Source organism: Equus asinus, chromosome 23 (assembly GCF_041296235.1).
Source record: "Equus asinus isolate D_3611 breed Donkey chromosome 23, EquAss-T2T_v2, whole genome shotgun sequence".
NCBI classification, from domain to species: domain Eukaryota; kingdom Metazoa; phylum Chordata; class Mammalia; order Perissodactyla; family Equidae; genus Equus; species Equus asinus.
Window position 1 is genome coordinate 37,790,907 of NC_091812.1, and position 25,321 is coordinate 37,816,227.

At 35.6% G+C, this 25,321-nt stretch overlaps 1 protein-coding gene across 9 annotated transcripts in view; it reads right to left on the reverse strand.

The window, feature by feature from the left end:
* RFX3 (regulatory factor X3) overlaps nt 1-25,321 on the reverse strand; it is a 263,742-nt gene that overhangs the window by 211,247 nt on the left and 27,174 nt on the right. The window contains exon 1 of one of the 9 annotated variants that reach the window (XM_070495999.1): nt 24,075-24,097. The exons of the other annotated variants lie outside the window; for them this stretch is intronic. The gene's annotated coding sequence lies outside the window, so the exon portion shown is untranslated. Of the gene's footprint in view, nt 1-24,074; nt 24,098-25,321 lie in introns of those variants that run through there. 9 annotated transcript variants of the gene reach the window in all.

The following is a 25,321-nucleotide window of genomic DNA, read 5'->3' on the forward strand; positions in this document are numbered from 1 at the left end:
TCTTAAAAATTATAGTTCCATGTTTAAGTCCCTAACCCAGGCTTAAAGGGAAGCCTTTTCTAAGTATACCTGACCCACAACTCAAAGATTCTGATTTGCCACAACCCCACCCTGCAATCTCAAGGTATTTGTTGGAGACAAAGCAGAAAAAGTCAAGAATAATTAGTATAAATAACATACATAGCAAACATCTCAAATCAAAGAATCATATGTGAAAACGGTTAAGGTACAGACATACACATGGCCTACATGGTAGGTAAAGAAATAGCATAGTTAAGTAGCTATACTCTACCAAACACTAAGTACATTTCCCACTGTCCCAGGACTAGTAATTGACAGAATCAAGATTCCAGCTCAACTTCTGACAACAAAGCCCAGGTTCTTTTCACAACACAATACTACCTCCAAGCAGAATTCTTCTCTGGCTTTACATTTTTAGAAATCTGAATCTATCAAGATTGAGAGATGGTTGACATGCTTTACAATTGATGATGCTGGTGCCAGTGTTATCCTGTATGCATATAAACGTGGCAGAAATGACAAAAATATGATTAGGAGGCAATCCTTTCTCCTAAAATGAGGAGGATAAGATAGATGACCTTCAGGGTCCTTCTAGCACTAACATTCTAATATTCTTTGAGTTATTTATCTTGCTAAGAAATTTGACAACAGATAAAAAGCCTCTGGCTATTTCTTTCCTAACTTACTGAAATTTGTTCCAGATAACATTATAATTCCTACTTGTCACTATTTTATTAAAACTTAAAAATAGCACCTACACTAATGCAATTCTCATAACTCTGTGAGAGGGATTAGCTTATACAGGTGAGAGAACTAAGGCTCAAAAAGATTGTCGTGACTTGGCCCAAATCACCAAACTTCTAAATAAAAGAGCAATTCCAAATGCAGGTCTGTCCTATTCAGAACTCAGGACACTTACCAGTATATACTAGATGCCACCATAACAACAGCATTTGTTTGTACATCACCCTAGCTTTGCCACATGCTCCCTCATCTGTCCTCAGAACAACCCCATAAAGAAACAAGGCAGGTAATATCATTCCGGCCTCATTTTACAAATGAGAAAACTGAGACGCAGAGAATTTAAATCACTTGCTCAAGGATCCTTAACAGGGTAATGGCAAGCTAGGTCTCAAACATAGGCCTCCTGACTCCAAGTCCAGCGTTTCTTTTGCTATTGTAATTTATTGTCAATTACAAGGTGGCGTCAACAAATCTTTGAAACATTTCTATGCCTCCCCTGTGTAACCTGGTCTTTCTAACTCTGAACTTGACTAAGTGTAACTGAGCTCATTTTAGGCATTACATTTATGTTTATGTGTATGTAGTAACTTATGTTTCCAATATAGAATTTATTTTCTAATGACATTTGTCTAAGAGTGTCAAAAAGATTCTTACCCAGATTTTGAATGATCAAGAATAAGGTTTTTAATTTTTAGAAAAATTCTACTTAAATCCTAACAGGAAAAAAGATGCCTAATTTGGGAGTTTGTTAAATTATAAATCAGCCTTCTCCTTGCTTGCATCCACTTAATAAGACAGACAGTAGTACTGCCTTTCTGTCTTTAATTCCTCAGACTCTTTCTACCCAAGTGCACTGCCGTTACTGCAGGCCAGAATGATCTCATTTAGGAAAGCGGCTTCTTGCCCTTTCATTAGGCCCTAATCTAAATTATAGTAAAAAGACATAAGGCTCTGTACTCATGACTGGCTCATGATAAAGGGCATTGGCTGGCCATGTGGCCTGATGAAGTCCTGGGACACAGAAGGGTCTTTTTTGGACTTTATCAGTCTTAGAGCAGGCAATTTATTTTGAGCCAGAAAAATAAAATATAATCTTGGGCCATCTGGTTCTGTACCACTCTATATTTGTTTAGAAAGGTCACTGTTGTCAAGTTATTGAATGTTATCTCTGGAATTGACAGGAAGAGAAAAGTTTTTGAAAGCAGGCCAGGAATATTAAAGCACCGGATATTAAGGTGTAAAGTAGTATTTAAAAGCTTGGGCTTTAGTGTTAAATAGACCACAGCACAAATCCCAGCTCTACCACCTACTAAATGAACTTGGGCAAGTCAACAGCTTTCTTAATCCATTTCTCCCATCTGTAAAACACAGATAATAACACTCTAGAGGGTAACAATAAAATGATATACACATATACATCACTAGCTAATAGTTAACATTTAAAACTTATTCAATAATTATTTTCTGTGTAATTTTTGGCCTCATTTTTCTTTAGTTTTGCAAGAAACTATAGTTTTCATTACTTTTATAAACACTTCTCCAGACAACAAAGTGGAATTTAAATACAGACTCACAATTTATGGTAGGCATATCAAATATGTGGATTTAGAGCCTATCCTAACAAAAACTTTCGTCTATTGTAAGCATTTAAGCAACATTCACTCCTTTTAAAATCAGATTTATAGCAGCTATCACTTTGTTGGTGGAATGATCAGGTTGCTCTGTCACTGAAGAATGAATACTGAGCTATATCAAAGCCATATCTGAACAACTTCAGTGGGACTAGTACGGCTGTTTTACTGGAGAACTGTTGAATAGTATCCTGATGTTGTTATGCAATGGTTATTTTCTTTGTATTACGTAGTTTTCTATTAATGTTTCACAGCAGTACTATGACCCAACTATTGCAGGAACAAGATGATCCAGAGTTGATTTACACAGGCTATTTAGGCCCTTTCCTTTGGCGAGATTAGCAATGTGGTTAAATGTATACAAATAATCAAAATATACATTTAAAAAAGCAGCTCAATAGAAAGTCCATCCAGAATGTTGCCAAAGAGCAATGATTTCAATTCAGCAGGCCAGATTCCAGATGGACTTACGTAACCCTTTAAGTATCTCAATAGTGGGCAAATATTTCAGCTGCACTTTGGTAGAATGGTTATCATGATGTGTTGAATTAAATGATCCCACACATGATTGGCTTCCCCAAAAATCAAAGTAGGCCCTATAAGTTGGAGCAAAAGCTACAGTCTCGGGCTAGGAAAGAACATTTCCATCTGTTTTGATCTTCAAGTATTAGCTGCTACGCAGTTTCCTGTTTGGTGACAACACATGTCATCTTCCATATGAACTGCTGGGTGGGCTCTCTGCTTTCCCCATAATGTTTACCTAAGAGATCTTGGAGTTATTAAAAACAAATTTCAAACTCCAGGATCTAGCCAAAGGCACTACTGAGGGATGGACAAAAGTCTAAAGCATGCATATTGAATTAGGGGCCATAAAGACAAATGGATCAGAGAAATCTATAAGCTTATACAGAAAAATATGTATGAGAAGCTCTCTTGACCAAACTTCACTTACCTAAATTGCTATATGGACTCATTCTCTCCATTTCCTTTCCAACCATACTGACAGATGCCCATGGCATGCTGAAAACTCACAGCCTGCAGACTACTCTCTAGTGTGCCCGTCACAGTTCTGCTCCCAAATGCTAAGTTGCATGTTCTCCCAAAACCAGAAGCATTTGTTCTAAAACGTCATTAGAGGAGTTTTATTGTTACTGTAAATTAGCTAATTTAACTCAATACTAGATAAACTATGAAAGCAAAAATAAAAAACACTGTACCTTTAAAAACTAAGTCAAAAGTTTTGAAAAGACTTGATAAAGGCAAGTCATAAAAACCTTGCTGCTGAAATAGGCAAAGGAAGAGAACTATAAAACCTGGGGGAAAATCATAAAATACAGAATAGTAGTTCTCAAATTTTAGCATGGAAACCTTATGAAAAGAGAGATTGCTGAGCTCCACCCCCTTAGTTTCTGATTCAGTAGGTATGGGGTTACACCAAAGAATCTACATGCTAAGAAATTCCCATGTGATGCTGAAGCTGCTGGTCTGGGAACCACACTTTGAGAACCACTGCTTTTCAACTGTCTACATTTTTAATCTACTTAAAGAAATAAAGTACAAACTGGAAACAATTTGTTGGAAATGTAGATTTATGAAAGACTTGGGAGTTCCAATCAGCAAACATATACTACAAGAAAAGGCCTTGGTCTTAATCAAAAGATAGCCCATTTATATGTTTTAAGTTAAAGTAATAAGTTAGTAGCATATATGCATCATTTTTTTTATGACCTACTATTTTAAGCGACTTTTTCAATTAATGGACAAACTATAAGAATCAAACTCATCAGAACAGATCTCCTGTCAAATATGGGCCATAAAAGAACCACTAGAGTTTGAAAATCTCTTCACCTTCATTATTTGTAAGAAGGAAATGCTGGGGCAGGCCCAGTGGCTTTGTGGTTAAGTTCGCACACGCCACTCCAGCAGCCCAGGGCACTCTGCTTCAGATCCCGGGTACAGGCCTGTGCACTGCTTATCAAGCCATGCTGTGGCAGGCGTACCACATATAAACCAGAGGAAGATGGGTACGGATGTTAGCTCAGGGCCAATCTTCCTCAAAAAAAAAAAAAAGAAGAAGAAGAAGAAGTAAATGCTAACATGATAGTCTCCTTGGTTAAGGCTTTCTAAAAACACAAGCTCACAATATCAACAGAGCCTTTAAAATAAAAGGTTAAGTACCACTACCTCCAATTTACAGATGAGATTTCTGCCTCAGAGAAAAGAAATATCCAAAGGTAAGTCAGCCAACAAGTGGCAGAGTCAAGACTTGAATAGAGATCTGCCCCCAAATTCAATTTTTCCCCCCAATCTTACAATATTGCAGTATAATCTTTGGAAGGGTCAAAGACAGTTAGAAACAACATTTGGGGTCCCAATCAATCTAAACATCCAGAAGATGGAAAATACCTAAATGTATATAGCTGTGAGAACTAAATGGATTATAAGCATCACATCTGTTGTCTTGAACATAATCATAAATATCATCCATAAGCTTTACTTACTATTAAATGGCTAAACAGGATAATCAAATATAGTGTACTGGAAAGTAGCTGGTCTACCAGCATTGAAGCAAAGTTTTGGGCAACACAACTCCACTTAGGCAAAAACTCTGTGGAGAATGGATGACGGAAAGATTCACAAGCAGATGCCACAGGATAAGTGAAATGGAGACAACCATGTTCAGAGAGAGTTGAAGAAGCACGTTAGGTATACATCGAAGTAATGCATCCAAATATGTGGCATTTATGGATGGCTTGGAAACAGGAGCAGACAAGTCAGTCCAGTGACAGCAAATACCATTATAACACCACCATTAAAACAATTTATCATGTTAGAAACTAGAGGTAGAGACAAAAAAGCATCTTATTTCTGCCTTATAAGGTGGTGATGCATTCATGCAGTATCATATGAATTCCAGGTAAAAAGGACCATAACTGTTAAACTATGAACAAATTCAAAGGTCCAATTTTATATATTCAATCTAGTGTGTTTAGAAAACTGGCCTCAACTGGTATTCTACTGTTTGAGGATAGAGCACAGTGTGAAGATTTGTAGTAACTATAGGAAATCTCCTAAAATAACTATTTTGTTTTTTTAGAAAGTGAATAAGGAGGTAAGTAAAATAAAGACCTAATATGTCAGCAATACGTTAAGAACCTAGGAATGGTTAGGATGGCCATTATTAAATAAATAAATAAAAACAGGAAATGACAAGTGTTATATAATAAGGTGAGGATTTGGAGAAATCAGAACGCTTGTGCACTGTTGGTGGGAATGTAAAATCATGCAGCCATTATGAAACATGGTATGGAAGTTCCTCAAAAATTTAGAAATATAACTACCACATGATCCAGAAAACTACTTCTGGGTATATATCCAAAAGAATTGAAAACAGGATCTCAAATAGGTATTTGTACACACATGTTCATTGTAGCATTATTGTGAATAGCCAAAAGGTGGAAGCAACCTTAATGCCCATCAATGGATGACTGGATAAAGAAAATGTTGTATATACACACAATGGAACATCATTCAGCCTTAAAAAAGAAGGAAATCCTGTCATATGCTACAACATGGATAAACCTTGGCATTATGCTAAGTCACAAAAACATCAATACTACATGATTCCACTTACGTGAGACATCTAAAATAGTCAAACTCTTAGAAACAGCAAATAGAACAGTTGTTACCAGAGTCTGAGGGGAGAGGGAAAAGAGGAGTTATTCTTCAATGGCTATAGTTTCACTGTTGCGAGATGGAAAAGTTCTAGAGATCTGGTGCACAACAGTGTGCATAGAATTAACACTATTATACTGTACATTTAAAAATGGTTAACATGGTTAAAAAAATGAAACCTAGGAATAAAAATGTCCTGAAAACTCTAGTAAGGTAATAGAAGTAAGTATTGGAAAGGTTCAATATAACTCAAGAAAACAAAATAGTCTCACAGGAGTAGATTCAATTTTAATCATTGTTATCCCAACACTAACATTTGTAAGATTCTAGGAATCTATGATTTAAATTTGTTATTTATAATGGAAAGGAAGTATGCCATATCAGAATTACTTGGAGGTCTTTTAAAATATTACTTATTCTCACCCAGAGAGATGCTCCCAGTTGAGTGAGCCATCATTACTGATGAAACTGTGCTATATTCTTCAACTGTGCTAGGACTGAAAACAGATTGAGAATTTCATTTTTAAAGGATAGTTTAAATCAGTAGTTAGAAAATTCAATTTAGCCGCTTTTCCTATAATAAGGAAATTACATATATTGTTTAATATAATTAAATTTTTTTTACACCGTAAAGCTAAACATGGGTTTTAGTTTCTGAAGGCATACGTAATACATTATAAATATGGCAGCTCTAAACTGCATTAAACAATCCTTGTTATAAGATCAGATCTCCATCGGCTTGGGAACCCATGGAGAATAGAACCAACAAAATATGGAAAATGCAGGCAGAAATACTTCTCAAGATTTCTGAATATTCTTCCCAGAACATTTCTCTTTTCAACATTTCTTTATCTCCAGATGCCTTTTTCCCAAGATCCCCCAAAGACTTCTGTTCATCCTTTCCCCCGCCTCCATGTTTAGAAGAAGAGAAAGAACTAAATTTTCCATACTCAAACTTTTAGAAACAAAATAAAGGGTATCTCTTATTTCCATATTTTGCTGTTTCATCTCCAGGGAAACAAAGCTACATACAATTTAAGAACTGAGGGTTAATGCATCTTTTCACACTGACTTCCCTTGGGTGCATTTTTCGTATACCGTTATCTTAAAAATCTATTGATAACTGTCTAGTAGTATCATAAAATTAAGCCCCCAAGAGGAGTCATGAACCAATATGCCCTACCGGTAACATTTCCTTAAAGATTAAATAAATACATTATTTAACAGGAGAATTACACATCTAACTTCTATAAAAGTATATTTGAGCTCTATAATATCTTCTATTTCTCAATTCTTGCCTTCCTTTGTGTTAAATTGATACTTTCTAGTATCCCCTTGTTTCTTTCCATTCCCTTGTTTCTTTCACTATAATTTTTTTGGATTATTTTCTTAGTGGTTGCCCTGGAAATTACAATTAGCATTTTAACTTAAAACGTTCTAGTCTGGAATAATATTAACTTAATTTCAATAATATATAAAAACTTTTCTCCAATATACCTCTGGTCCTTTCCCTTCCTTTTCACAATTATTGTCAGATAAACTACATCTTTACATATTATAAGCCCACCAACAAAGTTTTATTATTTTTCCTTTATGTAGTTGTCTTTTAAAACAGGAGAAAAAAAGTTACAAAGAAAAATGCATTTATATGTATTTTTATAAGTATGTCTTTCATAATACCTATGTAGTTACCTTTACTATTGCTCTTTATTTCTTTATGTGGATTAGAGTTTACTGTCTAGTGTCCTTTTGTTTCAACTTGAAGAACTCCCCTTAATACCTCTCATAGGGCAAGTCTTTATGACAAATTCAGTTTTTGTTTATTTGTAAAGGTCTTAATTTCTCCTTCTTTGAAGGAGTTTAGTTAAAGAATTCCCAGTTGATAGTCTTTCTCTTTCAACACTGTGAAAATGTCTTCTAGTCTCCATGGTTTCTGATAAGAAGTCAGCTATTAATCTTATTGGGGATCCCTTTTATATGCCTAGTTATTTTTCTCTTGACTCTTTCAGATTGCTCTTTGTCTTTCACTTTTGTAAATTTGACTATGATGCATCAAATTGTAGATTGCTTTGGGTTTATTCTACTTGGAATACATTGAGTTTCTTTAATGTGTAGACTAATATTTTCCAGCAAGTTTAGGAAGTTTTCTGCCATTATTTCTTTAAATGTACTTTGTGCCTCTTTCTTGGGCTCTTCTCCTTCTGGGAGTCCCATTATGCATATGTTGGTACACTTGATGGTGTCCCATTGGTCTCTTGAAGCTCTGTTCATTTTTTAAAATTTTCTTTCGACTCCTTGCACTGGATAATCTCTACTGAATTATCTTCAAGTTGACTAATTCTTTCATGTGTCTAATAGTACCTGTTGTTGAGCCTCTCTAGTGAATTTTTCATTTCAGTTATACTTTTAAACTCCAGAATTTCTATATGGTTCATTAAAAATAATTTCTATGTTTATTGCTATTCTCTTTGATAAGATATCATTCTCACAGTTTCCTTTAATTAGATGATTTTATTTAGTTCTTTGAACATATTTGCAATAGTTGGCTTAAAATTTTTGTCTATTAAATCCCAATCTGGGCTCCCACAGGGAAATTTTTCTTTTGGCTGGTTTTCAGTGGGTTTTTTCTTTTCCTGTGTATGTAGTATACTTTCCTGTTTCTTGTGTGTCTCAATCTTTTTGTGGAAAACTCTACATTTTAAATAATATATTTTAACAGCTTTGGTAAAATCCTTCAAATCACCCCACCAAGATTTTTTATCACTGGTTTTGGTGGTGTTCTTTTTTTGGGCTGCTTATTTGTTTCATATTTTCATGAAATAATTCTGTAGATTCTGTATTCCCTGTTCTCTGTTAGATTTTCTTTTTTAAGTTCTTGTTTTTATTTTAAGCCTGGTTTCCTAAGAGTCACACCTGAGTCAGTATAATTTAGCGGTCAACCAATGATTGGTGAGATGATTTCCTTAAATGCCTTGCCTGTATGTCTTCCACCCTTTGCCAAAAGAATCTTTGTGAGCAATCACACCTTCAAAATTTAGGTAGTTTATAAGACAGCCCTAGTTTTCACCTCCTGCTCACACAGAACCTCAAGACCAGCCAGAGGTGATCCCCTTTCATGGGTCTTTCCTGGGCATGTGCAGAGCCTTGCACATTGTGCAGCCTGTTAGATATCCAGGAACATGTTGGAGCTTTACAAAGTTTCCTATGGTTGGCTAATTCTCCAGGATTTCCTTTTAAATTCCTGGCCAAGCTCCTGTTTGCCCCAACTGAAATCACAGCCTTAAACAGTGGAGATGTTGCCAACAGTTGCTATTGTTTCAGCAAAGCCCTGGGGGTAGGTTTTTTCTTCCCCCAACTGAGCTGAGCTCTGAGTCAAATCAAATAGCCAACCACTGTCTGAGAATAGAATTTTCCCAGGGAGCTGCAAGTTCAGACAAAATATCAACTGTGCTCTGGGGATGGTGCTTTTAATGGATCTCCAAAAGTGGTCAGATCTCTCTGTTGTCTGTAAAGCTGCCAGCTTTTGCTATACCACTAAGCTGGGGAAGGAGGGAAAACAAGAATAGCCACAAGTTAAAATGTCACAGACTCCACTGTCTTCTCTAGGTTCAGCAGTTTTCTCATGGACAGTCAATTTTCAGTTCACTCGTTGGCTTTGGTTAATTGCCAGAATTCTGAAATGGTTGATTATAATTGTTTTGCCCATGTTTTTGTTGTTTAAAGGGAGAGTGAATACACTGAGGCCTCACTCCACCACTCTGGAAGCCAATCAAACTCCAGAATACTTTAAATCTGTCTTCATGTAGTTTTTAAGACAAAAAACAAAAAAAAACATTTTAACCAAAAAAAAATTGTTTAAAATAATTATACTTATAAATTTTTAGATCACTGATTCTTATCTCTGGTAGAAACTTATGGGGGAATAAACTATATTGCAATATTTAAAGTTAAATAGGAGAGAAACTGACCTGTGAAAGGGAAAAATAAAACAAACTGCATGAGCAATGTCTCACTGTATTGTATCTTTCCTGTTAACTGTATATATCTTTCGTGTTAACTAATAAACACGTGATCAAAAATAAAGGTGATTGCTGGTCTTAGATCTACTCTCAGCCCCAAAAGACTTATCAAGTCTTTTTTGGACAATAGGAACAAGTTCAACTTAGAGGAATAAAGGCTATTCCATCTTCTTTTACTTGGCTGACCCAGGCCAAATCCAATTAAACTCTGAGAGGGATAAAAAGGGCCACAAAAGACTGGGAGAGGGAAATTTAACAGAGAAGAGGAATCAGAGACCTGAACATAGGAAGCAACCCTATCTCCTGAGATTTCTCTGAAGAGACTCAGTATAGAGAGAGAAGGTTTACCTCAGATTCACCCAAGTATCAGCCAAAGCTGTGTCGTTAAGGTAGAGTAAGATGCGCTTCTGGAAAGGAAAAGAGTTATTCATTACTATTACCTCTCTTCAACACTGCCTGATATTGGCAAGCCAGGGAAAGACCAAAACTGTCAAAATAGGCCAAGAAAAGTAAACATTCTTTAGCAAAACTTTCATTTTTAAGAACACTGTCATGCTTCTTTTGCTTTTCTACTGTTGTGTAACAAACCACCCCAAAACTTACTGGCTGAAGTAAACAACTATTTTATTTGCTCATAATTCTGCAATCTGGGCTGCACTCAGCTAGACATTTCTTCTGCTCATCTTGCTGGTGGTCACTCATATGATTGCTTTCAGCTGGTAGGTGGAAACTGGGCTCAGCTAGAATACTAGGATGGCTAGGCCTCTCTCTCCATGTAACCTCAGGGCCTCTCTCTCTCTCCATGTCGCCTCCTTGACACATGCTCTTTCTAGGAAATTGGCCAGATTTCTTACATGATGTTTCAATTCTCCCAAAAACACAAAAGCAAAAGCTACCTGACATTCTTAGGCCTACACCTAGACCTGGCACAGCTTTAATTCTCTTGCATACTGTTTATTTAAGTAAGCTACAGGCCCAGTCCAGATTGAAAGGAAAGAGACTTCACAAGGGCAAGAGGTGTGGTTCACTGTAACCACCATCAATGCAACAGACAACTAAAACAGAAGGTCAATGTTCAGATGACTGGAATGGGAGTAAGCACAAGAAATTATAAAATGGCTAACGCTAAAGGAAGACTGGGCAACTACAGTCAGATTCCATTCTCTGTTCCTTCCCATACTGAGGGTCAAACTAAGCTCAGTGAGAATCTTAATCATAGGTGGATGGAAAATATGAACCTGATTAATCACTTACAAGCCATACGACCTTAGACAAGTCAATAATTCTCTCCAAGCTTCAGCTCCTCAATTGTAGAATGGAAAATTATACAGGCCTTTATCTTATCTTATAGGAAGACTGTATAGAATGAATAATAAAAGAATTGAGAAAGAGCTTTGAAAACTACACTGCTATACAAATATAAGGAGGTATTAATTATCTGACAGGATCTTAAGTATAGTCAACCTAGCTAGGCTACATTCTCTCTATTAATAAAACTATAATAATCACAGGTAATTACTCCATATGCTAAATTACTACCACAGCAATGATATTATATATAATAATGGGCTAAAGTTACATTATGTTTTGTTACTATGAAGAATAACAACACTGATACCAACTAATCTATTGTTGTCCAATTATATGCCAAGTGCTGCTGGATACTTCAGGTAAACTATAACTAACCCTTAAAATAACTCAGCAAGATAGGTATTATCCTTCTTTTACAAATAAATAAACTGAGTCACGAAATTGGTTACTTTAAGTAACTTGCCCATGGTCACACAGCCAGTAAGGAGAAAAACCATTATAAATGTTTAATGTACAACAGGTACTTGATAAATATTTATTGTTTAAAGAACAAATAAACAAAGCCAGGACTATCTGGCTTTAAAACAATAAGTCTTGCAACTATATCAAAGTATCTTCCTCTGATAATCCCTATTTTTATAAGCAGCCGTTGAAAATGTAATCACAGCCAACATATCTAATTAACATGAGCAATTCTTCACCTTCCTTGGTAGCAAAATGGTTTCCCACCTGAAAAGTACCTTCATTTTTTTAAACATCTAATCTTTAGACCATCTACTGAGTCATTATGAGTTATAATGGCTATATTAGAATGTGGGAACACCAACTGGAAAAAAAAAAAGTGATACCTTCACGTACCAAAATGTCTCTAAAACAAAGCAAAACAAATATTTTTAAATGGCAAAATATGTGCAGTATGAATGACAAAAAATGTTCCTATCCTTATGTTACAAAGAGATCTCTAAATTTAAAAGAAAGGAGGAGGAAGAGAAGAAACTGCCCAAGAGGAAAATGGGCTAAAGATATAAATGGACAATCAACAAAAGAAACACAAATGGTTAACACACTTTTTAAATTTTTTTGTCATTTGTTATCAAAGAGATGTAAATCCAAGTGAGATTTTCTTTTCAACTATCAGATTGGCAAAAATACAAAAAAATTGCAAAGACTGATCATACCCAGTGTTGGAGAGCACGCAAAGAAACAAAATATTAAAGCACTATTGTTGGAAATATAAAATGGCATGACCTCTGTAGAGAGCAATCTGGTAGTTGATAAAAACATTCAAAACGTACCCAGCCTTCTAGCCAGCAATTCCATCCCTAAGAATTCATATAAAGGAGATAAGGGAATTGTTGCACAAAGATGCACATATAATAATCGTAATACCAAAATATAGGATACCACCTAAATGTCTAGAAAATTGCTTAAATAAATTCATACAATGGCAATAAAAAGATATAAAATGCTATTTATTACCATAAAAATATGTTCAAGATATGAGTGCCAAAGTTAAAAAGCAAATTGGATGACCCAATTTTTATAAGATTTGTGTAAGGAAGAGAGAGAGCAAGCACACATGTGTGAGCAGAAGCACACCCAAGAGCACCAGAGTGAGCACATATGCACTCACTAAGAGAGAAATCCTGAGATGTGAGAGTAATCTTGTGAGCTGATGTGTAGTAATCTTTGAGCAGAATGATTTTCTGTTTTCTTCTTTGTACCTTTCTGTGTTTTCTAAATATTTTACATTAAGCATATATAATTTCTGTAATAATACAATAAAATTATTCCCATTTAAAATAATGACAACTGTCAGAAGCCTGAGTGAATTTTCAAATGTTATTACTTTTAATACAAAATTCTGATTAAAAAGCAGCTGATATGGGGGCTAGCCCGGTGGCACAGCGGTTGGGTTCATGCGCTTTGCTTCGGCAGCCCACGGTTTGGAGGTTTGGATCCCAGGTGCAGACCTACATACTGCTCATCAAGCCATGCAGTGGTGGCGTCCCACATACAAAATAGAGGAAGAATGGCACAGATGTTAGCTCAGCAACAACCTTCCTCAAGCAAAAAGAGAAGATTGGCAACAGATGTTAGCTCAGGGCCAATCTTCCCCCCCAAAAAAAGCAGCTGATATGGATAGTGAATGAAAATTTGCATTTATTCCTCTTTCACATGACAAATTCAAAATCGTAATTCTTTCATAGTTGTTTCTACTGACAAATCATTTAGAATTTGTAATTTCTTTAAAAATGTCACTTCAAAAAATACAAGCGAAGCAGAAACGTTTAAGTGTACAGAATACACTTGGCATAAATGAGCTATATGATATGTCTTGGAGAAATAACTTGCATATGTAAAGTCCTAGAGACTGATTCTACAGCTCAAAAAAATCTAGCATCATTTGGTATGTTAACTTGGGAGTTTATTAACTTATGCTCGATATTTACACAGTTTAATGAGAATTCTCAATTAGCCACAGGTAAGATTATCCACAACTAATCTTGCTTTTCAGTTTGGCCATCGTATCCAGTGTAAGCAGTTTAGTTATTTGCTTTGTAGAGCTCTCAGCTCTACTTGCTTTGAATGAAGCCAGGATTCCAGAAAAAACAAAAAATGCTTAAAATCAATTACTCAGTTTGGATAGTGGATAGGCAAGTGGGCAGCTACCATCCTCAGGGCTGAGTCTGAATAACATCCAGATATATCACTGCCGCATCCTCCTCCCAGGAACTTTGGAAAAATGTGAGGCCATTTTAGTTGCCACAATGATTGGGGAGGAGGAATTGTTCTAATGCCATTTTGGCTCACAGACACTAAACATGCTGCAACATGGGATACCCCACAAAGAACTGTCCTATCTACAATGACAATGGTGTCCCTGTTGAGATAGGGACCATAATTTTCTTGTTCAATGTTGTATTTGTAGCCTACTACATAGCAGGCATTTCTAGCACTGAGTGAGATACAGATAATAAAAAATGATGAAGAGGGACAACAGAGAAACTAGACAGTTTTCTACTTCGACCCAAGACAGGCCTTTGTGGTTGGGCTCCATTATACTCAGGGGAATTCTAGAAACAGACACATCTATACCTAACTATGTAGAAAAGCCTAAGAGCCTACATCCAAATACAAATTATAAGAGGATTATTTTCCATTACAATATCCAGGTATATACCTTCCTCTATTAGTAAAGATCAGCAATTCTGTCAACTCAAGACTTATACACTGGTGCCAACTAAGCTCAATCTTGCCTTGGCAACTGGGTGGCAAAACAGCCTTGTGCTTTAGGAGTGTGGGCTCTAGATTAAGACTGCTGGGTCTAAATTTGGCTTTACCATGCTCCTTTATCCCCCCCATGCTCTACTGGTTTTCCTGATCCAAACTCCTGAGGAAACTTTAAGACTTACAGGGGGAATGAAGGGAACTGTCACTGTTAAACACTATTCTATGCCAAGCACTGGATTATATACTTTACATACATCCCTTATTTAATTTTCACAAGTCTGCAATACAAGCGTTTTTATCCTCATATTACATAAGGATATTGAGGTAACGAGTGAGTGAACCATAATTCAAACTCAGGTTTGATTAACTCAAATACCCAGGTGCTGTTTGCACTAGACCACCTTGCCAAAGAATATAGCTTCATTCTCACATTCTTGACTAATTGTTTAAATTAGTCAGCTATATGAGGCTTCCTTTATATTTTTTATCAAGTACTTTTTAAAATGCACATAACAATATGGAATTTATATTATCTCTTAGATTAGGAGCATTTTGGTTCTTTCTATAACCCCAAATTTGAAATGCACTTGAGACTTTTATCCTATCTCTGAAAAAATAATAAAAGAAGTTCCCTAAATTGCATATATCATCTTTAGTTATAAGAGCAAATTTATGTACATATTGCATTACATTTCCAAGCAATTAGCAGCACAATTATAATCAACCTTAAACTTGGTAGAGACTTTAAAGATAAAACATATATTTAGGTGAATAACTAACCATTATGGTCATAAAAATTTTTATGGGGTATGACCTCCTAAATATCTCTCAATTGCCATTCCAGAGTTTAATGACCTTTTAGGAAGTGTCTTCTTTACGACAAATTAGAATCACCCTTTCTATAACTTAAGTTCATTCTATTTAGGTCTGGCTTTCAAGGAGATAAGGCTTTCTCAACATACTTGCCATTTTGCTGCTTTATTGAGTTTCAATGAAAGTTTGAACAAAAAATAAAGAAAAATACAAATAAATTTGAAAACAGATTTTAAAGTCTTTCTCCTCCACCTTTACCTAGACTAAATAAGCAAGTTTCTCAGCTTGAATCTTTCCTCACTCCTAGCAATATCCATTTTTGCTGCCCTTTTCAGTGCCTCTCCAATTCTTGCATGTCCAGAATGAATTGTGGAGAAAATAATTTAACATTATTAGTTTAGAGTGTTTAGCTTAGTACTCTAAGAGCTCAATGACTAGGTTTAAGAAAATTAATATTCCAGAGTCACGCTCATTTCTAAAAGTGCAAAACTGTTGACACATATTCAATTTATAGAATGCTATGACTTTGAGTCTAAACAATTACTCTTCTCTTGCATTTGTGTGATCAACTTTTAACCATTATTACATTTCATGATGTTTTTGTTGGACCACTAGTGGGATTTATTTCTATTCACAGATAATTCCATAGATTTTCACAATACAGTAAAGCTTAAATGCATACGTAGGTAAGGTAAAAACATATTTTGGGAATAATTATTATCAAAGACTCTAGAATTTTATAATATGACAAAGGAACCATTTCTAGATACTATTATCATTACTCATAAATGCTACTATAACCTAGAATTTTCAAAGCTGTATACACATACAGTAGATTATGGAAATTACATTTAAGAACCAATGTGCTTAACTACCAGATTTGGGTTTATGAAATCCAAGCAATATTTTACATTGTATAAAAAAATGATGACACTTATTAATGTCATTTTATGACTAAGACATGATATGCTTAATATAGACAGTTGATATTTTAGTTTTTATAACTTTTTATATTTATGTTTTTAAAACTATAATACTACTTTAAAGCCAATTATCATCAGCCTGGTAAAAACCTAGTAACTTACGTATCCTGTGTGCTGTGTTAATTCAGTAAATATTTGTTGAAGAGGAACAGAAGTAAAGGAAAATACCAAGAGTCTAATTCTTGTTTCAAGATCCACAATGCCAGTAGGAAAAGAGGTATATACCCTTGCTCATCACATCTAACAGAATGCAAGAACAAAAAGAGAGTACAGTTTGCTACTCTAACTTATATCGCTTGCACAAAGGGAAGCAGTGACTCTGAAAGTCTATCTTCTAATGATGTACTCCTCAGAGCTCCAACAGCAAAAAAGACAAAAGTAGACCTGCTCCTGATTCCCCAAGGTGGCTCCTGAGGAACTTCTTTGATTGCAGAATTACTAAAACAGTGGATAACATTACTAAAGTAAGAGTCACAAGATCTGGATTCACATGCTAGATCTTCTACCTACTTGCCATGTAACCCCAAAGGTGTTTCTTAACTTCTCTCAGTCTTGGTTTCCGCATCCATAATATGGAGACAATCCTTACCTCAGATAACTGATCAGTCGGGAGAAGTTAAATAAAATGCTGCTAACAAAAGCACTCTGTAAGGTGTGATCTACTATGTAAATATAAAGTCTATTATAATTACTGTCCTATATGCTATGCAATACGTAAAAACAAACAGTTTTCTTTCCCTACCACTCCCCTCCCCAAAACAACTTCCTTATTTCACATATAACAAAGGAGTTTAAGGCTATCAAAATGAAAGAAGGTCCAAAAACCAGATTAAAAGGGAAAAGGTGGGAAGGATAGATGGGGGAAGGTGGGACAGATGCATATAATTGCTCTCTATTGCTTCTCAGGATAATTCAAGGTAAGCTCATCTCCCACTACTTTCCCAAAGAAAGGACTCCACCAACATATTATTCATTTTTATTTTAAATTTCCTCTAAATTATTTCTAATCACCATTATTTGTAAGCACTTTTAATAGAAGTATATGTCTATTAAAGTATAGCATACTATATGAGCTTTCACAATTATTAGGTATGAGATCAACATCCATATCAGATGCTGTCAATCATGAAACTAAGTGATATGGAAAAAAATGTCAGATTTGTTTGATACAGACAAATCAAATGGTTTTAGAAATATGATAAAGTTGTAAGATTTTCTAAGAAAACTATCTGAGAGAGTTGGTACTGTCCCTTTAAATATACTATCTGTGATAAAGATTATAGCTCTTAAATTAAAACTCCTATACATAAATGCATAGTTTTCTGTTCATGTTACGGAGGTCTTAGACACAAAACTATTCAATTTTTCTTTCTTGTAACCTTATATCCATAATAAACTTTTGGAAAATGTATAGGGGAATTTTTGGTGCACGCTGTGGAGAACTTTTATAAAACTGCAGGTTTTAAATGGAGGATACAGCTCCAGCTTATTTCTCTCCAGTCTTGGTTAAATCTCTTAAACGGCAGATTGTGCATTTATCTTCCCATAGAAGCCGAAGACTGAAAAAATGTTAAAATAGCAATGTTTTATCATCTTGAATGGGCTGGCAATTGCATTTAGACCATGTGGAAAGGTAAGGAAGCAATTTGGGAGCAAACAATAATCTCAAAGACCAAGGATGATGAACAGCTTACATGTACTCGGACTCTAGACCTATCCTTCTGATGCCCCTCCCATACCCCCGCCCCACTCCTAACCCTGCTCTTTTCACCTTTCTGAATGCAATGGAGGGCCTTTCTTTAAAGTACTGTTGTAGTGGAAGCAGAAGTTCATACACCAAACTGCTGCACATTCCTACATAACCAACCCATTATTGAGCAGAGAAATTATGACGTCAGCAGTATGTGAGCTCATTATTCTACCAAACAGTTAATATCCATTGATCCACAAGCTACCATGTCATTGGCTGGATTTCATAAGGACAGCTATCTTTAATTTGAATTAACTCTGATACAGGCTTGATGTTTGGTTATCTATGAAACAACTAAGGAAATGTATGAGGCATATACACTTAGTGGACTGCCATTATAGAATGCCAATAGAAGAAGGTACCATGCAGGGTGACACATGGGTACAAAAGTAATGGTTTCCGTGGCTGCACAGAAAGCTAAGCTAACCAAATCATTTAAAAATAATGACTGTAACCACATAACAATGTGAAGAACAGTCAATACTATTTTGTCTTAAACATATACAAGTAGTAAAAAAAGAAAAAGTTCCTCACCATATTAACTACTGCCAACCATCAAGAACATTCTATATAGGGCTCAGCCCAATGGCCTAGTGGTTAAGTTCGGCATACTCTGTTTTGGTGGCCTGGGTTCATGGCTCTGGGTCCCAGGCACAAACACATCAGCCATACTGTGGTGGCGACCCACATATAAAGTAGAGGAAGACTGGCACACATGTTAGCTCAGGGCTAAAGGGGGGAAGATTGGCAATAGGTGTTAGCTCAGGGTTAACCTTCCTCAGCAAAAAAAACAAAAAACAAAAAAATCTTACCTATAAAAAAAGCTATTGAAAAAATTCAGATATGAAATGTTATAGTTGATAGATTAAAATATTCTGTTTTGTGTATGTATAGTTCAGAATTTATAGAGAACGTGATCAATTACCTCATATTTTTTCCATGAGCCAAAATGAATGTATTCTCTACCATAAAATGCCAGAACGACCAAGTGGCCTAAAATATTAAAAGCAAGAAGAATTAGGTTAACATTATAAATGAATTCTTTGAAATCTAGAAACTATGTAATTTTTTTAAATTTTTGGGTTTGTGAATAAATATTAATTGCCATGCAACTGAATTATTTTTAAAATATTTCTTTGCATGACTGTATCTATATTTTTAAAAGTTTCATATTTAGCCAAAAAAATTATAAGTGAGGGAAAAAAATAAAGAGAAGGATTCTTTGAATGAATCTGTACTTTTAAATTGTGAAGATGAGAGACCAAACAATTCTGAGAGTCAGGCTGCTAACTTCTTGTATATAGAGAAGTAAAAGTGAGAATGGGTTAGCAGCTGACATATTCCTTAAAAATAAACGAGATTTGTTTCTTAAAAATAAACAAGTAAAAGCAATGCATAAGCACGTCACAAAGCTGAGGAAATTAATAAGATACGCATGATTATTCAGTTTTACGGAAATTTTAAAAAGAAAACTTTGGTTCACAGGAGAACAGGCAAGGCTATTTTTAAACTAATAATTTTTATTAGCTAATAAAGTAAATTTAGGGTAACACTGATAATACAAACACATACTTAAGTGTATTTGTTTATATATGTTCATACTTTTTTGTCCTAAATTTGGCCCATGATATTAGAGATCAATTTAGCACAGAGTATATCTGATCATTTAGTCAACTATAAACAGCATCATAGCTGCCTGGCAGGATTTAGTTTAGTTTGCTTTCCTTTAAAGGTAAAGGTGACATTAAGTGACAGTTGCCATAAATTTTTATGTTGATCCATTAAACTTAGAAAAATAACAAGGCAACCAGGCACAGCTGAGTATATATGAACAGGCAACAGTCTAAACACACATATTTGGCGTTACTTGAACAAGACAAGAAAAGGATCACTAAAATAATCACAGGTGTTTGCTGTGTGTTTAGGCGATTATAAGTCAGATACAGCAAAAATGCAATAATCTACACTAACACACCAGAGTTCTCAAAAATAACTTGGCCATTTAAATCCTATTACCAGATTTTCCTATTACTTTATTGTCATTTTGGAATATAGCGTATTTTCTGACATGAAGTATTATTGTACACATTTATTATAAACTAAGTGACTAAACAATACTTCATAACAACTCTGAGCAAATGACTGAGTTACACATACCTAGGTTTCTAAGATAATTCTACCTACTCCTTTAACTCTAATTCTTTTCTCCAACCATGATCCCCTATATGTAACTTGTTAAATGAATACCAAATTAGAAAATTCAAGCAAATCTACAGTTATCTGTGTCCTCTATTCCTCTTCAAACAGGTCACAAGTAAAACCTCTTTGAACACAACTTTCACCACCTCATTCTGATACTAACACAATTGCTTAGCATCTCTTCATTCCTTGAATTATTACAATTCAGCCACCATATCAGTTAACTGATACAAAGCTGTCTTTGTCACTTACCATTTAACCTTAAAATCCAATTCATGTCTTAAAGTCTGTTCTCATATATTATTCAATTATTCATTTAAGAAAGAACTGTGACTACGTCAGGTACCACACATACAAATATTAAATGCACGTGGTCGCCACACACAAGTAGCTCACACTCTACCATGCCAATCACAGCAAGATTATCCCTCCCTCAAAGCTCTAAATAGGCCCCACAAGAACTTGTTTTCCTTGTTTCTTTCCATATTCTACAATGACTTTCTTCTCACAGCTCTGGCACAGCTATTCAAAATATCTTCATCTTGCCTTTCAACATGTATTGAGTTACTACTGTGTGCTTGGCAATGTGCTAGAAGTTGATTAGGTGATAGAGGACATAATGGTAAGCAAAACAGTTATTTTGCTTTCAGGTCCCACCTCATCTGCTCTCACATATCATTCTAATTTTCTTAGTGGCTGTATAATTCTCCTGGAACCCAGTGACCTTTTATCTTTTTTACTCTCATTTTCTCATACACCACAACTAATAGTAAACAAGTCCTGCTGACTTGTCACTCATGTCAGATGATCCCTTCTGGCACCACCCTGACACCCAGGCAAAAGGGGCCATTGGCTGGGCTTTGCACTTTAGAGAACCCACTTTGGTCCTGTGGTCAGTTACTTCCTCATAAAGTGAGAAGTCTGCACAGCCCGGGGCCATGCTCTCTGACTCCTCTGGACTCTACCTCAGTAGATTTTCAGGACCCAAATTTCCTTGCAGAGCCCTGGACTATGGTCCCCAGGACAGACGGGGATGCAGGCATACCCACCTCTAGGCCTGAGGGGTAGTCAAGAAATAGCTTGCGAGGGGTGGGGCGAGGTTTCTTTGGGAGAGGGCATGTGGACATGCTATGGCAAAGAGCCTAGGATGCAGGGAAAAGGAGAGAGACTGCAGGACAAGGACGAGGTAACTGAAGGCCAGGTCTCCCTTGCAACTACATTCTAGAACAGAACTCCTGTAAAATGTGAGAATTCTAAATGGTCATCCATCTCATTATAAGGTTGTATTGGTCAAATTAGGAGGTAATAGCATATTTTATTTAACAGCTGATGTATGTATGTAGAAACATAATGAGCAAGCTTCCACTTGTATTCCTGCACCCATTAGTGTTACGGATGGGCCTGGTTTCCACATCCTATTTTCACTGAAGGTTTCCTGGCTCCAATATTCATTATAACCTATCAAATAATGATTACTATACTAGAAGTGGCTGTAGTAGCAGTAAAATTGGCATTGATAATACCTCTCACTGAAGGTCCTAGCATAGGACCAAGCATCCAACCTGTACTAAGCTCTTTCATACCTTTTGCGTTACTTACAACCACCCCACTGGCTAGTCATCTGCATCTTATCCATGAATTGAAAGTAACAAAATGACAGAAGAGGAGATTCTAAACATGATCTGTCTAAATTAAAAGCCCAGGGTTTTCACCCTATACTTCCTTTCAGATGATTAAGCGAAATTTATCTGGCTTCTGACCCACTCCCTGCTAATCTACACAGATCTGCCAGACTAATCTCCCTAAGGCACCACTTTCATCTTCACATGTGATCCACTTTAAAAAATAGACACTGGCTGGTTATGCTCTATCCAGTTAAGTTCCAAATCCCTAGCCTGATTTTCCCTTCTACTCCATCTGCTTCATTATTTGCCAACAAACTCTTCGCACCAAAATCACGCCTGCCTCTACCTCTAGCATGTGCTTAAGCCCTTCCACACAGCCAATACACCCCCCAAGCACATCTTACCTCCTCCTGAAGACTTTTCTAACTACTCAAGCCCAGAATATTTTTCCCCTATTTTCTGTATCCCCACAATACTCACAGTTTCTAGTTGGTCAACAGGTCATTGGGCTATGTACTTAGCATGGTGAGAACCACAAAGGGTATGACATACCTTTTGACTTCAAATAACTTCATGGAGTTAATCTCTTTAGAAGGCAGTATAGGAGAGCCTGGTAAAGTGGCTCTAAAGACAGAGCCTCAGGCTGAAAATCTGCCTTGATGATATATTAGCATAGACTTTGGTGTTAAGTTTGCACAGTAATTAGCAGCAGTTCTTTTATAATGAGCAGATTTTTTGGTTCTGGAACCCATTTAGATCTTAATTTTTTTGAGAATCCCAAAGAAATTTTATGTATGTGCATTATATCTAGTTGTGCCCTAGTAAATATTTAACAGCCAGCCCTCCTTCCTTCACCCAGCAAAAGCCAAATTTGTAGTTTCTGCTCATTTCCAAGGTGTAAATACTCCCAACATGGCTAGTTTCAAACCGGCAATGTGACATCTGAATGCAGAGTTAAGAACAGATGAGCAACACTGGTTCTCTCGAGCTGTTAAGAACAGGCTTCAGTACATCAGCAGTTATGTCTATCCATATTCATCATATTGGAAAATAAAATGGAGAAATGTAATAAATATTTACTAATTTTAAAATGACAATAAAACCACTGCATCTTAACAAAACAAAAAAGATTTCATGAGAAGAGTGGCATCGTTTTACATTTTATAAACATCTTTAATGTCTTGCTTAATAAAAGACAACTAGCTTCTCGTATCTACTTCTGCACTCGACCTGCTGTTTTGGTTAAGTAGATGAAGAAAACGCACCCTCACATAGACATTTAGTTGAAAAAGGGAGGATCTCCTGGGGCTGGTGACCCCAGGGGTCTTCCATTCACACTTCTAACAGAATTCATATACAGTATACAGTTTGAATAAAAGACTTTGGTGAAAAAAGGATTTACCAACAGTGACAGTTTGGACTAGTTTGATAGTTTAATTAGTTTTTCTCACCTAGCAATTATCTCAATATGAAAAATTCTAACTTTAGGCTGCCCTAAAGAAAGTTTATGCTATTTCATGTGTGTATGTGTGTGTGTATGCATATATATATATACAGATAATTACATACATATGTATATAAATGTATATATACACATACTATATTTCCCCAATCCAACAATTCAAAGTGCTAAGAATATCAAGGAAAAAAAGATAATTATAAAGTAAAAGTTTCTTCATTTTTAGGAGAAAAAATTCTATGCAGAGAATATTTATGAAGCTAATATATGAATCTTCACTGAGCTGGACATAATATCCAATTAAGTACAAAAGGTACAATTATGTTCTACATTTTTACAAGTGGACAATTGCAGCACTTGTACAAGATGATAAATCAGAGCTATGTATTCGCTGATGTCAAAAAATGGCTTCTATCAGAATAGATTTTATTTAATTCTGAAATTTAAAATTTCCCAACTTAACGTTTTGGGCAATATTTAATTCTTCAAACTTATATCATTAAACAGTTTAACAATATAAGCACATAAATTATACTCAAGAAAAAATTCATTAATTTAAAACTTGTAGAACTACTGGTGACCACTAGCAATTTTATCTGACAAACCGTACCTGCATAACACCAAGGGCCATTTTCCCTCGGCTCTAAGCATCACTGCAGCCTGGCATTCTTCCCCCTCTGCAAACATCAAGGCGAGCTTAAGTATGTCCTGTACCTCCTCCTCTCCTTAAGCTCAGGCTGGAATTACCTTCTTCAAAGAATTGAAACAGGATAGCCATTGCCTAACCCCGTTTAATCCCACTGGCTACTTCAAGCTGTTATACTTTAAACCACTTCTATTCTTTGGCAAATATCATCTTCTCATTAAATGCCTTTATGACCCCTTTAGCAACAACAGAATATATTAAAATTTAAACTTTTTTGTAAATCTATGGTGAGCATGTTGAACATTTTTTAAGGGGTAGGCCAAACAGTACCAAAGGTAATCAGATTTTTATGTGACTCCACTGTTGCCTTACTTCTCAGCAGAAGCTATTGATATTCATTTTCAGTTCTCTTGTGTCAATAATATAAGGTGCTAACATAAGGCTGGACAGTTTATTCCTGCTCTCATAGCTCTTTAAGTGGAAGAAAAATTTGGAGAGAGGCTAAACGTTTAAATAATTTAAGGTTCATCATATTTACTAAAACAAATAACTTTGCCCTTTAAATTCTACCCTTTGTGCAGGTAGTAAGTATTTTATCTGTTTAGTGCATATTTTTCCTATCAATTATTGCTCTGGTAACCTTTAAAGATCCTGACCCAAGATTTGAAGCTGTGAAGAGGGGTCATTTCATTAAAGTTTACTCTAAAGAATTCTGGGTCTACCCACTGACCAAAACTGAAAATGACTTAATAAAATATATGGTACATAATATCCCTCTTTGAAAACAATTCTGTTTCTGATCACATGCAGTTCCATGTTACTATTTTCAGCTGTCACCCTCTCCTGCAAAACCCTCCTCACATCCTACCATAAGGAGTAAGCTAGAAAGATGATATTGATAATACTAGCCACCACAGTTCGAGTGCTAATTCTAGACTGCCATGCTAAGTTCTCTATATACACCTATCTTGTTTTATCTTTCACTTTTTCATTTTATAACCCAATTGAATAGGTAATATCCCCATATGGACATTAAAAAAAATGAGATCAAAGTAGTTAAGGAATTTGTTTAAGGATAATTAGCTATCAAATGACAAAGCCAGGATTTGAACTCAGGTCTATCTTACTTCAAAGACTAGGATTTACAGCTTTTCCTAACAATTTTGCAAGCCGACTGACCTCATGCAATGTGCATCAGATACTTTTATTTT